At 44.8% G+C, this 16,637-nt stretch overlaps 1 long non-coding RNA gene across 1 annotated transcript in view; it reads right to left on the minus strand.

Moving 5' to 3' along the window:
* Positions 1-1,121: 1,121 nt before the first annotated feature.
* LOC137528647 (uncharacterized) overlaps positions 1,122-16,637 on the minus strand; it is a 323,545-nt gene continuing 308,029 nt past the window's right edge. Inside the window, exon 5 of the long non-coding RNA XR_011023449.1 lies at positions 1,122-1,203. This is a non-coding gene — a long non-coding RNA (uncharacterized lncRNA). The remainder of the gene's footprint in view (positions 1,204-16,637) is intronic.

A 16,637-nucleotide genomic window follows, 5' to 3' on the forward strand; every position in this document is an offset into this window, starting at 1 on the left:
TTTTAAAATCGCAAGGTCTTTTGAAAAAGAATGAAAATCGTGATGACTTGTACACACTGGTGCGATGCGTTTTTAGAAAAACGCAATCGCAGTGCCTGCTGCGCTTTTTTAAGCACAGCGCTTGAAAAACGCATTAAAAACGCATGCGCTTGCGTTTTTGCCTGCGTTTTTCAGAAGTCAGTATCACAGAAGACTCTGAAATTTCCTGATTCCTGTTGAAATGTAAACTAGAAAAAAAACAAAGGATTCTTTAGCCAATCAGCAATTACAAGAAAAACGCAAACGCATCAAAAACGCATACGATGCGTTTTTAAAACTACATGCACTTGCGATTTTAAAAACTCATGCGCTTGCGATTTTGCTTGCGTTTTTCAGTGTGTACAGGCCCTAATAACTCCAGAGTTAAAGACAGGCTGTTTATTAACTGCATGTGAAAATAACTACAGAGGAGGTAAATTAACTAAAGAGGAGGTAACTTAAGGAATGAAGAGATAAAATAACTCTCTCACTGTGTGGAGGTAACTTTTCTCTTGCCTTATTATCTCCAGCATGATCTTAGTGAATTGAGGCCATTGGCCTCAATTCACTAAGCTTATCTCCTGTCTTTAATAACGTTTCTATAGTTATCACCATGGTGATGAGGCATGTAGTATTCAGGAAACATTTTACCTCAGGCAAACCTAAAGTTAACTCTTCTGTCTTTAAGTTAACTCTTCAATCCTTAAAATAACTCCAGAGTTAAAGACAGGGGCCTATATGCAATTCATGTTTTTCTCCTAGGTGATATTTTTACAACTTGTCATAAAATGCCTTTTATGTCTCCGGCAAGCAAGAAAATGCTCAGAATAAATTTGATAGTACTTTTCACCAACTTTTGGGTATATTTTCAATTGTAAAATGCTGAAAATTTAGTTAACAGAGAAGATGAAAATTATCTCCTTGGAGATAACGCAGGTGAAAAAAATGAATTGCATACGGCCCCTGGCTGTTAATTAACTGCGTGTGAAAATAACTACAGAGGACGTAACTTAACTACAGAGGAGGTAAATTAACTACAGAGGAGGTAACATAAGGAATGAAGAGATAAGATAACTCTCTTACTGTGTGGAAGTAAGTTTTCTCTTGCCTTATTATCTCCAGCATGATCTTAGTGAATTGAGACCATTGTCTGTAACAATGTTTTCATCATTTCTTCATCTTTGTCTGAGATAGAATAATAAATACATTAAAATAATGGTACTAAAATCACAAAATATATAACAATGAAAACAAAATTATATTTAGTTGTAATGAGCATAGTAAAACATTGGTAAATATTACCGATATTTTACTACAACTAAACCTGACCCTACTCTCGCACAGAACCCCACTTGGTGGTGCATAACCCTAAGACCCCCACTGGTGGTGCATAACCCTAAGGCCCCCACTGGTGGTGCATAACCCTAAGGCCCCCACTGGTGGTGCATAACCCTAAGGCCCCCACTGGTGGTGCATAACCCTAAGGCCCCCACTGGTGGTGCATAACCCTAAGGCCCCCACTGGTGGTGCATAACCCTAAGGCCCCCACTGGTGGTGCATAACCCTAAGGCCCCCACTGGTGGTGCATAACCCTAAAGCCCCCACTGGTGGTGCATAACCCTAAGACAAAAAAGGCTTCAATTCACTAAGGTTATCTCATGTCTTTAATAACATTTCTAGATTTATCACCATGGTGATGAGGCATGTTGTATTCAGGAAACATTTTACCTCAGGCAAACCTAAAGTTAACTCTTCTGTCTTTAAGTTAAGGAAAGATCTCTAAAGTTAACTCTTCAATCCTTAAAATAACTCCAGAAAGTTAAAGACAGGCTGTTAATTAACTGCGTGTGAAAATAACTATATAGGAGGTAACTTAAAGGGGCACTATTGCGAATTCCCTTGTTTTTAAGTGGAGTGATGTTATTGCCACTTATTGTGGCTGATCAAAAGTATTTTTTACATTGCCACTAACCATTCATAGCTAGTGAGTCACGTCGGAAGATTTACCTTTGTGACGACGCGACTTGGCATAATCCATCCTGCAGTAGGAGGCATCTGTATTTGTAGATACTGCAGCCGTTACATCCCCCCCCCCCCCCCCCCCCTCTGGTCAGCCCAGCTAAGTTTGATCCAACTTGTAACTGCACTATCGTGCAGTTACTGAGATCTGTGTGGGCTGCAGCCGCCGTACGGGTCTATAGTTACATGCTGCCCGTTGAGGACCTCTTATTTAAAGCTGGCACAGTGACGGACACCTATTGGTGTCCGTTGCTGTGGTAACCAGCAATCGGCTTTCTAATTGCGCAAGACAGCGGCGGCATCAGCGAGAAGACACAAACACAACTTGTGCTTGTGTCTTCTCGCTGATGCCACCGCTGTCTTGCGCAATTAGAAAGCCGATTGCTGGTTACCACAGCAACGGACACCAATAGGTGTCCGTCACTGTGCCAGCTTTAAATAAGAGGTCCTCAACGGGCAGCATGTAACTATAGACCCGTACGGCGGCTGCAGCCCACACAGATCTCAGTAACTGCACGATAGTTCAGTTACAAGTTGGACCAAACTTAGCTGGGCTGACCAGAGGGGGGGGGGGGGGGGATGTAACGGCTGCAGTATCTACAAATACAGATGCCTCCTACTACAGAATGGATTATGCCAAGTCGCGTCGTCAGAAAGGTAAATCTTCCGACGTGACTCACTAGCTATGAATGGTTAGTGGCAATGTAAAAAATACTTTTGATCAGCCACAATAAGTGGCAATAACATCGCTCCACTTACACATATTTATGTTAAGAGGACTAAAAACAAGGGAATTCGCAATAGTGCCCCTTTAAGGACTGAAGTGATAAGATAACTCTCTCATTATAAAAACGTATCTCTACACCTAAATAAGGCAAGATCGATGTGTGGAGGTACGTTTTCTCTTGCCTTATTATCTCCAGCATGATCTTAGTGAATGAGGCCAAAATCAAAATTGTCAAAACAAATTTAAAAACTGTCAAAATAATTTTTCAAAACACATTCTCAAAATGAAACATTTTGGTTGGACAGGCCCGCTATTTATCGAGCACCCAAACTTCTTCTTTGGCGCCGCCCAAACAGCCCATTAGCCCCAGGCACCCACATTTCCTGATTCCTTTATAAGATTAAGGACAGTTATGTCACCAATCTATTTTTTAGGATGGTTTGCCTTCTTAAAACAGAAGGAATTTACAATAATACAGCTTTAAGTGAACATCTGTGGTTACCCACAATGCACCACTACTGAATATGCAAATTATCTCTTTTCGTCCCTGTAAGCCAGGCAAGCATCCAGAACCGCTGTTGTCTAGCAAGCCTATAGCTTTAAATATTACAGAGCCTCATCAACTCCACATGCAGACAGCCTGTTTCGGACTTGTGGTCCTCCTCCTCCTCAGTGCATGGCAGGGATTGATATGGCTGTATGGGATAGGGCTTGGACCAGTACAACACAGTAACCAGGTAGCTCAGGGTGACCCAAACCACAAGGAGAGTATAGGAGACTAAAAGAACAAAAAGCCCTACTAATAAAAAGCAATGCTTAGGATGGTTTGCCTTCTTAAAGAGACTCTGAAGTCTCAAAAAAAAAACATTTTTATTTCCTATTCCTCTTAAGAATTAATGTCATACCTAAAACACCGAACCCCCGCGGCTGAACGCTCAATCCACCGAAATCCCGGGGCAAAAATCCACAACTTTCAAAGTCGTGGATTTTGCTGCCTGGGGGAGGCAGAGCTTTGGGCTGTAGCTCTGCCTCCAGTCCAATCAATCTGCTCTGATCACCGCCTCTCCCCGCCCTCTCAGTGAAAGAAAGCTGAGAGGGGTGGGGAGAGGCGGAGATCCACGCAGATTGACGCGAGTAGAAGCAGAGCTACAGCCCAAAGCTCTGCCTCTACACGGAGGCGCTCCCCAAATCCCCTCCCCCCCCCCCCGCGGATTAAGTGAGTGTTCAGCCACGGGGATGCAGCGTTTCAGCTATGACATTAACTCTTAAACGGAATAGGAAGTAAAAACGGGGATTTTTTAGGCTTCAGACTCTCTTTAAAACAGAAGTAATTTGCAGAATTTTTTGCACTTGCAGCCATTAGTTCGTCATGATAGTTTACATTCTATAGGCAGTTGAGTTTTCACGTTCTCTAAATACTATTCCGGGCTCTAAACATTTGGAAACAGACTTCAGCGATCACTTCTCACCCCCGGCAAGGTGTGAAAAGTTCCAGAAATTCTCTTGCCATTCGATGTTTTGCTTTATCCATGGTAATTTTAATTACCCCAGTGGGGGGGGAGGGACAGAAAGAGAAAAATGACTATTCGGCTGAGAAGGAACCCAGCAGAGCGAGCGTATGAATTTTTATATTGGAAATGTAAGTGAGAAGAAAACAGAATCCTTGTATAATTTGGAGATGATGGAGCCACTGAGGGAGGAAGGGGGGGACCTCATTCACCGCATCTTCATACGTAGTATAAATTCTGATCCCTTATTACAGGGCCCAGCGGGGGGCAACGCACGAGACGCCTCTCTGATATACACACAGATACACATTTCAGACCTGCAAACAGGGGGTGACAGGGACAATTCACACAAAATAAATTCATATTCTTACACTGGATGGAGATTGGACAGCCGGAGAGAAAAGCAATTTTATAAGTTTCTCTAGATACTTAGAAGTTATTTTAGTTGAGAATGATGGACATCTTTTTCATGAACGATGGATACAAAGTGAAGCAGAGTTACAGGGGGCGTCCAGAGAAAAATGAGTAGAGTATCTTGCAGGTCTTGCTGGATGCGTACGTATGGTGCCGGCGGTGGCTAGTTGGAGAAGCAGAAAGATGGCTCTCCCTGCATTAGGTGATGTAGGGAAATATAACAAATATTCCCCCTACTGATAACTTTCCGTATTTACCGCCGTATAAGATGCTCCGGAATATAAGATGCACCTTGGTCTAGAGGGCAAAAATCAGACGGATAATATATACTATACCTGACGCGTCCAAATCCAGGAGTGTCCTGTAGCTGTTCTCCCCCAATTATTGTGTCCTCCATGTGTCCTCTTCTGTCCCTAGGGTGACCTCTTCTTTCCCCGTGTGTTCCAATCTTTACCCAATGTGTCCCCTTCTGTCCCCAGTGAAACCCCTTCTGGCCCCATGTGTTCCCTACTGTCCCCTTCTGTCAACCCTAAAGGAGGTGCAGAAGTCACGTGACCGTGAATTGGAACGCAGCGTGGGACGGATTAAAGCGGAAGGCTCCTGAGTAAGTTTAACTCTTTCGCGCCACCATGCTCAGGTGTGTTAATTACCTGGATGAATTCTGAATTGAACCTATTCGGAATTCATCCGTTGCTCATCCCTGGTTTGGAGATTCGCCTGCCCCACACGTGTGCCCGATGCCCCCATTTCCTGGCCGTTACCTGTTCCCTTGTTCTTTACCCCAGCATGACCATGTTCACCTTCCTGGAGCAGAGGAGACGCAAACACCTCCAAAGCATAGAAAGCCAGTGTTGGACTGGGAAGTGAAAGAAACGGGGAAATCCACTTGCTGGCCAAGCAGCAGTAATCAGGTGTTGCTGCTCACAGTGAAGACTTGCTGCAGGTTTCTTTTGAGAGTGATAACCCAGGGTTACTGCTGCTTGGCCAGCAGGTGGATTTCCTCAGTTTTTCCAGCTCCCAGTCCGACACTGTAGAAAGCTGAACAGGTGGGCTGGATGGCCAGTTCCAAGCAGCCCACCCATCCAGCTCTCTATGCTCCGGAGGCAGTGTGGCTCCAGTGTGGAGAAAGTGAGTTTGTAAACCCGTGACAGACGCCTCTTAGTGCATTGGTGCCTCTAGGCTCATCCAGCCCTGGGTTCCGCCTCCATGTCCAGACCCGGATATACCTCACAGGAGCCTATAGGCAGAGATGTCCAGGCACCCTACAATTCGCCCTCCATGACCCTACAAATGCCTGTCAAACCACACTGCGTGTGCTGGCTGGCTCAGCTGTCACTTCTCCCTTACTTCCCTTGCCCATCACAGGTAGCTACAGGTGTCCCTTAATATTGAGGGTACATCTGGCTACGTAATACTAAGTAGCTAGAGGTGCTCCTTACTGAAGGGAAATCTCGTCAGTGGAATGCTTAGAGAAGGGCGAGTAACCTCTCATTTACACTCTGCTCAGGACTCTGCATAGGGAAGGAGGGAGAGAGGAACTCGGGGAGGGGGGGTGAGCCGCCTTTACATAAACAGGCATCTGTAGGCACGAGCCTACATTGCCTTATGTTAAATCCGGCCTTGTCCATGTCCTACTGTTTATGCTGTCTTCTGTAAGCTGTCCATCATGCACAACTCCTATTTGCCTGCTGTCACTTATACTACCATTTTCTAGAAACCCTATATAATATTGTATCCACCCTGGGTGGAGGGTTGCGACCCTTTTCTACTATCTACAGAGAGCGACTTCTTATTCCTGAGTGGGGTCAGGATAATCTCCCACCTGCCTTTACAGTGGTTGCCTAATGGTAACCCTGGTTTGTGAGCATTAATATTTACTCTATCTAGTAACCATTTACCAGTACATATTACACTATTGGGGCTCTTGGTGTTCCTCTGTTTATCTCGTTAGAAACCCTAAAGTTCTTTTTGGAACTTTTATTTTTCGTCTTGTTGCCACGGTTTTACCACACATACCTAGCAAATGTAGGGGTTTCTAACATGTATAGGGGCTTTGCTATTTACTGTACGTTTACAGTCAGCCCTTTACCTTTAATGGGATTCACAAAATCGGTTCTCTAAAAGTTTGAGGTACCTCCCAAAATTCAAAGACATTTTTTTGTGAGAAAAGAAAGTTTTTTCATGGTCCAGTTGAACTTAAAAAAAACACCCTCCCGTCACTGGGAATGCTCATTCGTATTCCGTGGAATTTTAGCCCAATCGCAGAACTTGGGCAGAAATCAGAGAATGCTGAATTTTTCTGCAAAAAAGATCCCCGCGGTAATTTTAGGCAAGACAGATTTTCCATTTTCCCGATTTCCGTCTTTTCCAATTTCTTCATTTCTTTCATATTTTGCATTCTCTTATGCAAAAAAAATTACAGATAAAACATTCCTCAAAAAGTGGAAATCGAAAAATGGAAGTAAATGGAAATTGGGATTGGAAGAAATGCGAATTTCCGCGGAATCTGAAATTTTTGACCACCCCCACCCGTCTCCTCGTTTTTGTGTCTGCTGGATGTTTCCTGAGACTGCAGATAATATTTTACAGCGGTGTAAACACCGATCGGCAGACCAGATTCTGCCTCATCCGGTTGTGAGCAGATCAGAAGGGGAGTCTCTCTGCCGCAGTCACCTCGCGTCTCTCCGCTAATCAGCCCATTTGTCTCCATTGCAGTTTGGGAAGGGAAGGAGATCACTGCCTGTCACAAATCATACAGTCTTGTCATTCCTCTTCCTGTAAATCACGGAACGCCGGCAGGTTCCGGGGAACGCTCAGTGCAGGAAACCTTGTTAGCAATCTATTACACTTCATATACACAGCAGCGCTATACTCACCTCTTATTTTGGGACTAGGCAAATAGATTGCGGGGGGAAATGAATGCCGGGAGTACATCTTAAACGGACGCCATTATGAGGGAAATATGAAAATATAAAAGACTAGATTCTTATATAGCACTAAAACCGTTCTACCGCATCAGTGCAACCATTAATAATGCCTCCACCTTCTCTTGTGCGCATAATATACAGAGGCGATGGCTGATATAGCACAATATGGAGAGATTGTGGCTTGGAGTGATGAAGGCTGCACCACCCTGGCCTGGAGGCTTAAAGTGAATGGGAACCGCATTTTAAAAAAAATGAAGCAAATACTTACCTAAGGAGAGGGAAGGCTCTGGGTTGTATAGAGCCTTCCGCCTCCTCTCTCGGTGCCCTCTCTCCTGTGCTGGCTCCACCCCCCCCCCCCCCAACCGTTTCAATCCCCCACTGAAAGGGTATTTGGAAGTCTTCGGGAGCCGTGTCCTCCCAAAGACGTGCGGCTCCATACTGCACAGGCGTGAGCGTGTAAGAGGGCGTGCTTGTGCAGGCGCAGTACAGGGCCGCCCTTTTTCAGGAGCACTCGGGCTCCCTGAAGACTTCTGAAGCCTCCTTCGGCCGGGTAAAGCAGTATTTGACTAATTTTAGTCAAATACTGCTACCGGGCGAGCCAGCACTGGAACGAGGGGACCAGGAGAGGAGCCGGAAGGCTCTATAGGACCCAGAGCCTCCCTCTCCTTGGGTAAATATCTATCTCATTTTTTTTTAAATGCGGTTCCCATTCACTTTAACCACTTCAGCCCGCGGGTTGTTTTCACCTTATGGACGAGAGGAATTTTCACATTTCGGTGCTTCTCCCATTCATTCCCCGATAACTTTATCACTGCTTATCACAACAAAATGATCTATACCTTGTTTTTTTGCGCCACCAGTTAGGCTTTCTTTCGATGGTACATTATGCTAAGTATTATTTTATTCTAAATGCATTTTTAACGGGAATAATAAGAAAAAAATGGGAGAACAAAATCATTATTTCTCAGTTTTAAAATAAAACATAAAACTTTGGATAAAAGCAACACATTTTATCTGCCCATTTGTCCCAGTTATTGCAACATTTAACCACTTAACAACCTCTGCCACGCTTATCTACGCCCCTTTAAAATTCACCTGAGTCACAGGGGCGTAGATAGGCAACTCCTGTTTATTTTCCTTCTGTGCACGATCGCGGTCGCGTCCGCGTGCACGCGGACGTGCATACGCGTCAGGCACCCGCTGGTCCGTGATTGGCTGATGTGAACATGTGTTCACAAAGCCAATGACAGTGCTCATTCATGCAGAATGTGTGTAAACATTGTATCAGTCACTATGCTGTTACATTACTGAGATCACGCATGAGAGGATATCAGATAACTAACACAGCATTAGTGACTGATCAGCATCAGTGAGTTTTTTTTTAAATAAATTATACCCCCATTAAGCCCATTAACCCTTGCCTCCCTTAAATGTGAAAATTGCTGTGGTTTTTAGGTGAAAACCCCTGTGGTAGAGAAGTGGTTAAATGATATCCATCACTAATCACAAGCCCATAATTTAATGAAAATATACCCTCTTGACATACATATTAAAACATGCTTATTCCCTAATGTATATAGGTGTAATTTTACTTTTTGGCCACAAGATGTCCTTGCACATTATTTCCTATTAACATACAATCAGTACGCTAAATAGGAAGTAATGCGTGGCTGTGTTACTCCGGAAGTGACGCAGGCATCTTATTGATGCCGGTGATCACAGGGGCCTAGAGGGGAGATGAATGAATGGGACACAAAGTTCCCATTAATTAATCTCACGATCGGCGGCGGGAGCGGTGGAAATGAGCGAGCGGGAGGGAGCACAGCTGCACCATTTGAGAATGATCACTGTTTTTGAACAAAAACAGTGATCATTCTCACCGGACAAGCACAGACTGGCTCAGGGGACTTCTGCCCCCTGCCACCAATCCCCCCTGTCTTTAGGACCATCGCGATCATGAGCTTTCTTCCGCATAATTGCGCACGCAGCCCCGCAAACTTTACAGACGTGTGTCGCACCCCTGTGGCTGTAGCCACCGCAGCCGCGGATGTGAGACTCACGTTCGTGCGGCTTAAGTAGTTAAAGTGAGAAGGATGTGGAGGCTGACATACAGTGGGTTGCAAAAGTATTCGGCCCCCTTGAAGTTTTCCACATGTTGTCACATTACTGCCACAAACATGAATCAATTGTATTGAAATTCCACGTAAAAGACCAATACAAAGTGGTGTAAACATGAGAAGTGGAACGAAAATCATACATCATTCCAAACATTTTTTACAAATAAATAACTGCAAAGTGGGGTGTGCGTAATTATTCAGCCCCCTGAGTCAATACTTTGTAGAACCACCTTTTGCTGCAATTACAGCTGCCAGTCTTTTAGGGTATGTCTCTACCAGCTTTGCACATCTAGAGACTGAAATCCTTGCCCATTCTTCTTTGCAAAACAGCTCCAGCTCAGTCAGATTAGATGGACAGCGTTTGTGAACAGTAGTTTTCAGATCTAGCCACAGATTCTCGATTGGATTTAGATCTGGACTTTGACTGGGCCATTCTAACACATAGATATGTCTTGTTTTAAACCATTCCATGGTTGCCCTGGCTTTATGTTTAGGGTCGTTGTCCTGCTGGAAGGTGAACCTCCGCCCCAGTCTCAAGTCTTTTGCAGACTCCAAGAGGTTTTCTTACAAGATTGCCCTGTATTTGGCTCCATCCATCTTCCCATCAACTCTGACCAGCTTCCCTGTCCCTGCTGAAGAGAAGCACCCCCAGAGCATGATGCTGCCACCACCATATTTGACAGTGGGGATGGTGTGTTCAGAGTGATGTGCAGTGTTAGTTTTCCGCCACACATAGCGTTTTACATTTTGTCCAAAAAGTTCCATTTTGGTCTCATCTGACCAGAGCACCTTCTTCCACATGTTTACTGTGCCCCCCACATGGCTTGTGGCAAACTGCAAACGGGACTTCTTATGCTTTTTTGTTAACAATGCCTTTCTTCTTGCCACTCTTCCATAAAGGTCAACTTTGTACAGTGCACGACTAATAGTTGTCCTATGGACAGAGTCTCCCACCTGAGCTGTAGATCTCTGCAGCTCATCCAGAGTCACCATGGGCCTCTTAACTGCATTTCTGATCAGCGCTCTCCTTGTTCGGCCTGTGGGTTTAGGTGGATGGCCTTGTCTTGGTAGGTTTACAGTTGTGCCATACTCCTTCCATTTCTAAATGATTGCTTGAACAGTGCTCCGTGGGATGTTCAAGGCTTTGGAAATCTTTTTGTAGCCTAAGCCTGCTTTAAATTTCTCAATAACTTTATCCCTGACCTGTCTTGTGTGTTCTTTGGACTTCACGGTGTTGTTGCTCCCAAGATTCTCTTAGACAATCTCTGAGGCCCTCACAGAGCAGCTGTATTTGTACTGATATTAGATTACACACAGGTGCACTCCATTTAGTCATTAGCACTCATCAGGCAATGTCTATGGGCAACTGACTGCACTCAGAACAAAGGGGGCTGAATAATTACGCACACACCACTTTGCAGTTATTTATTTGTAAAAAAATGTTTGGAATGATGTATGACTTTCATTCCACTTCTCACATGTACACCACTTTGTATTGGTCTTTCATGTGGAATTCCAATAAAATTGATTCAGGTTTGTGGCAGTAATGTGACAACATGTGGAAAACTTCAAGGGGGCCGAATACTTTTGCAACCCACTGTATTTATGTCCTTTTAAACAATGCATGTTGCCTGGTAGTCCTGCTGATCCTCCTGCCTCCAATACTTTTAGCCATAGACCCTGAATAAGCAAGCAGATCAGATGTTTCTGAATGAAGTGGGACTGGATTAGCTGCATGCTTGCTTCAGGCGTGTGATTCAGACACTACTGATGCATGAGAGATCAGCAGGGCTGCCATGCAACTGATATTATTTAAAAGGAAATACAGATGGGAGCCTCCATATGTCTCTGACCTGTTCCTTTTAACTTCCAACAGACAATAGAAAACCAGAGTGACTCAACAAACCCAGAGTGGATATTTTTAAAACTGTCGATCAGCAAAAATGCCGATTTTTTTTTTTTGCATTCATTTTCACGAAAATAATGTAAAATTCCACTTTTGAGTAAAAATACCATTGCAAATCATTTTGTACTAAAATTGCAATTTTTCATGATTTTCGCAAATTTTTGAAAATACAATGTATTTCCGCAATATTTTCTCAAAATCGAAAATGGCATTTTCAATGCATAAAATTACCTTGGGGAACAAGCAATGTAGTAAGAGTTTGAGGCCCTCACCTGGGTCTTATCAGATCATCCAGAGGGTTGATAAAACGTTAAAGTAGCGGCTGAATGAATCTAGTTGTGTGCAACAATTAAAGTGACCATACATTATACTCTGTTTATATTTGAGAGATACAATTAATTTTTCCAAGGAAAAAAAATTATCGCAAACTCCCCAAAAATGTTATTGGGTCTGTGCATTGAGAAATAAAGATGACCCGAACTGTTCACTGGCGAGCGGTATTCTGCGAACATGTGCTGTTTGCATTCAGGGCAAAACACCAAACACTTGCTGTGTTTGACCCGCCCCCTGTACATCATCATTGAGCTAAACCTTGACCCCTTACCTCACACAGAGCCGGATTTCTGGAAAGGCCACATAGGCCATGGCCTAGGGCACCAGAAATTTAGGGGCGGCTCAGTGAGGGACAGTAAAGCTGTTCCATGCAGCCATCCCTATCTACAAGGACAGCTTTAACCTTTGAACTCTCTGTCCTGTGTACTTGTGTCGTCCCTGCAAGACCTGTAAGCTCTATCATACAGGTACACTTCAGCCTAACTCACATTGTGGCACAATGGGTCCATCATTAACGAGATGGCAAACATAACATAAAAGTTCTTAAGGAAAATATAACTTATAATTTATACGCGTATTACTGAAATAGTTATTGTCTGTGACATCCAATGATGTAAGCAGAATTCTCATTGCGGCACAGGGAGATAACAACCATACAGACGGTATAATTGGCCTTGGGCGGTAAAAAGTACAAATCCGGCCCTGACCTCACAGTCAGCAAACATATGGCAGCCAATCAGCTAGCACTCTCACCTGAAACCCCACCCCCTATGAAAAAGTAGTAGCGGTGGCCATATTGGATTCATTCTCTGCTGGCTGCTGACTGTTAGTGAGAGCAGGGTCAGACTTGCAGCAGATAGGCAGGGAAAGCATTAGCTGGGCCTGTGTTCTTGTTCCTCACTTGCTGTGAAAGCACCCCAAGCAGCCCTATTGAGGGCTAGCACATCAGTCTCCTGTGTTTTTTTGTGTGTGACACTCCACAGCCCACTGACACCCAGAGCTGTGTGCACTACTGCTGTTGCCTTATTAAGCTGCAGGCGCAGAACCACTCCAGCGCATTATTATTTCACTGTATTCTGATAATACTATTGCATCTCTCTGTGTGTGACACTCCACAGCCCATTGACACCCAGAGCTATGCATAATGTGATTCCTGTGATTTAGGGATTAAAACTCGACTTTGCGTCAACTCCGTAATTTGTGGTGGGACTTTTGGCATGGATCCCCCTCCGACATGCCCCTGTCCAGGTGTTAGACCCCTTGAAACAACTTTTCCATCACTTTTGTGGCCAGAAACAGTCTTTGTAGGTTTTAAAATTCACCCCCCCATGGAAGTCTATGACGGTTCGCCAGATTCACCTGTTCGCTAACATTTGCAGAAGTTCACGTTTGCGAACGGAAAATTCTATGTTTGCGACATCTCTATGAGAAATTCACAATCTATCCTATTCATCTATCCTATTATTCAGTTCCCTGAGAATAATGCTTAGAATTTTCCACCTTCAGCAGATCTAAAAAATAAGGAAAAAATTGAATTGGAACTTCCTGAACTTCTATAACTCTATCTGGTTGGCTGGCTGTTACAAAACTGATCCCATGAATTATCTCTCATTTCTATGTAATCCTATCTATTAGATAACTTTTCAGCACCTCCTTAGCCAAAACAATCCTGAAAAAGAAAAAAAACTTTCCCTGAGTTTTCGTACAAAAGATGTTTTCATGGATCTTATTCTATTAACTTTTTCTCCTAGGGGAATTGTCTTGCTGGCCGGTGGTTTCAAAGGCATTTTACTGATAAGATGTGGAATTATCACCTCTGAGAAAATTTGGAGAAATGTGAATTGGATTGGCTGCAAAGCGAGTTGAATAAGGGCAAGACGGAGGGACAATTCATGAAAAAAGTTTTGAGATTCAACCTCAATGTCAGTAGCCAATCCCAGCACACAGAATATCTTTGGTTTTGTTCTATCTTCATAATCATACAAATATCTCTATATGCATTTCGTATTTGGCAGGATAAAAAATACAATAATTTAAACAGTTCATATATTTTTATTTTTATTTCGGTATGATAAGTTTGTAATGACTAAGACTTAGTAATTACAAATTTATCATACAATAAAATCATGTATATGCTTTTAACGCCATTACTTAGCCGCTAAGTAATGGAGTTAAAAGCATATAGATGATGTTATGTAAATAAGCCCAAACAGGGACAGCAGTGGATTAGAAGTCATGGCGATCGGTATCCCCTTCCTGGACAAGGCTGTTTTAATGTCAGTGTGAGAAGGATCACATGTGAGGGTATATAGTTCCACTTCAGCCCGCAGCTGATTTCAGGGCTTCTCCTGAAGCCAAAGTCTTCAGCGTCAAACAGGAGAGAAAGTCAAAATTTCCCGTAAAGAACAAAAAAAGAAGGGAGATCTCGTTTCCATCAGAAGAAGGGGGGCACACATTGCTCTAATTCTGAAATGAGTTTGGTGTCCTGAAAATGGATGATTAATGACGCTGTCATCCTGCATCACCGGCGTATGTGGCTTTCATGTAGGAGTCAGAACTTTGAAGAACAGTCCCCTTCTATTAGGAGAACAGCCAGGCACAGAGTTATGCCAGGACATGGAAGGACATGGGGACAGACTCTTACAGGTCAGGAGGAATAGCAGGAGTCAGTCCTCTTCTATTAGGACGACAGCCAGGCACAGAGTTATGCCGGGACATGGAAGGACATGGGGACAGACTCTTACAGGTCAGGAGGAATAGCAGGAGTCAGTCCTCTTCTATTAGGAGGACAGCCAGGCACAGAGTTATGCCGGGACATGGAAGGACACGGGGGCAGACTCTTACAGGTCAGGCGGAATAGCGGGAGTCAGTACCCTTCTATTAGGAAGACAGCCAGGCACAGAGTTATGCCGGGACATGGAAGGACAATGGGACAAACTCTTACAGGTCAGGAGGAATAGCAGGAGTCAGTCCTCTTCTATTAGGAGGACAGCCAGGCACAGAGTTATGCCGGGACATGAAAGGACACGGGGACAGACTCTTACAGGTCAGGAGGAATAGCAGGAGTCAGTCCTCTTCTATTAGGACGACAGCCAGGCACAGAGTTATGCCGGGACATGGAAGGACACGGGGGCAGACTCTTACAGGTCAGGCGGAATAGCGGGAGTCAGTACCCTTCTATTAGGAAGACAGCCAGGCACAGAGTTATGCCGGGACATGGAAGGACAATGGGACAAACTCTTACAGGTCAGGAGGAATAGTGGGAGTCAGTCGTCTTCTATTAGGAGGACAGCCAGGCACAGAGTTATGCCGGGACATGGAAGGACACGGGGACAGACTCTTACAGGTCAGGAGGAATAGTAGGAGTCAGTCCTCTTCTATTAGGAGGACAGCCAGGCACAGAGTTATGCCGGGACATGGAAGGACACGGGGACAGACTCTTACAGGCCAGGAGGGATAGCAGGAGTCAGTCCTCTTCTATTAGGACAGCCAGGCACAGAGTTATGCCAGGACATGGAAGGACATGGGGACAGACTCTTAGAGGTCAGGAGGAATAGCAGGAGTCAGTCCTCTTCTATTAGGACAGCCAGGCACAGAGCTATGCCGGGACATGGAAGGACATGGGGACAGACTCTTACAGGTCAGGAGGAATAGCAGGAGTCAGTCCTCTTCTATTAGGACAGCCAGGCACAGAGTTATGCCGGGACATGGAAGGACACGGGGACAGACTCTTACAGGTCAGGAGGAATAGCAGGAGTCAGTCCTCTTCTATTAGGAGGACAGCCAGGCACAGAGTTATGCCGGGACATGGAAGGACACGGGGGCAGACTCTTACAGGTCAGGCGGAATAGCGGGAGTCAGTACCCTTCTATTAGGAAGACAGCCAGGCACAGAGTTATGCCGGGACATGGAAGGACAATGGGACAAACTCTTACAGGTCAGGAGGAATAGCAGGAGTCAGTCCTCTTCTATTAGGAGGACAGCCAGGCACAGAGTTATGCCGGGACATGGAAGGACACGGGGGCAGACTCTTACAGGTCAGGAGGAATAGCAGGAGTCAGTCCTCTTCTATTAGGACGACAGCCAGGCACAGAGTTATGCCGGGACATGGAAGGACACGGGGGCAGACTCTTACAGGTCAGGCGGAATAGCGGGAGTCAGTACCCTTCTATTAGGAAGACAGCCAGGCACAGAGTTATGCCGGGACATGGAAGGACAATGGGACAAACTCTTACAGGTCAGGAGGAATAGTGGGAGTCAGTCGTCTTCTATTAGGAGGACAGCCAGGCACAGAGTTATGCCGGGACATGGAAGGACACGGGGACAGACTCTTACAGGTCAGGAGGAATAGTAGGAGTCAGTCCTCTTCTATTAGGAGGACAGCCAGGCACAGAGTTATGCCGGGACATGGAAGGACACGGGGACAGACTCTTACAGGCCAGGAGGGATAGCAGGAGTCAGTCCTCTTCTATTAGGACAGCCAGGCACAGAGTTATGCCAGGACATGGAAGGACATGGGGACAGACTCTTAGAGGTCAGGAGGAATAGCAGGAGTCAGTCCTCTTCTATTAGGACAGCCAGGCACAGAGCTATGCCGGGACATGGAAGGACATGGGGACAGACTCTTACAGGTCAGGAGGAATAGCAGGAGTCAGTCCTCTTCTATTA

The sequence above is a fragment of the Hyperolius riggenbachi genome, chromosome 8, assembly GCF_040937935.1.
Source record: "Hyperolius riggenbachi isolate aHypRig1 chromosome 8, aHypRig1.pri, whole genome shotgun sequence".
NCBI classification, from domain to species: domain Eukaryota; kingdom Metazoa; phylum Chordata; class Amphibia; order Anura; family Hyperoliidae; genus Hyperolius; species Hyperolius riggenbachi.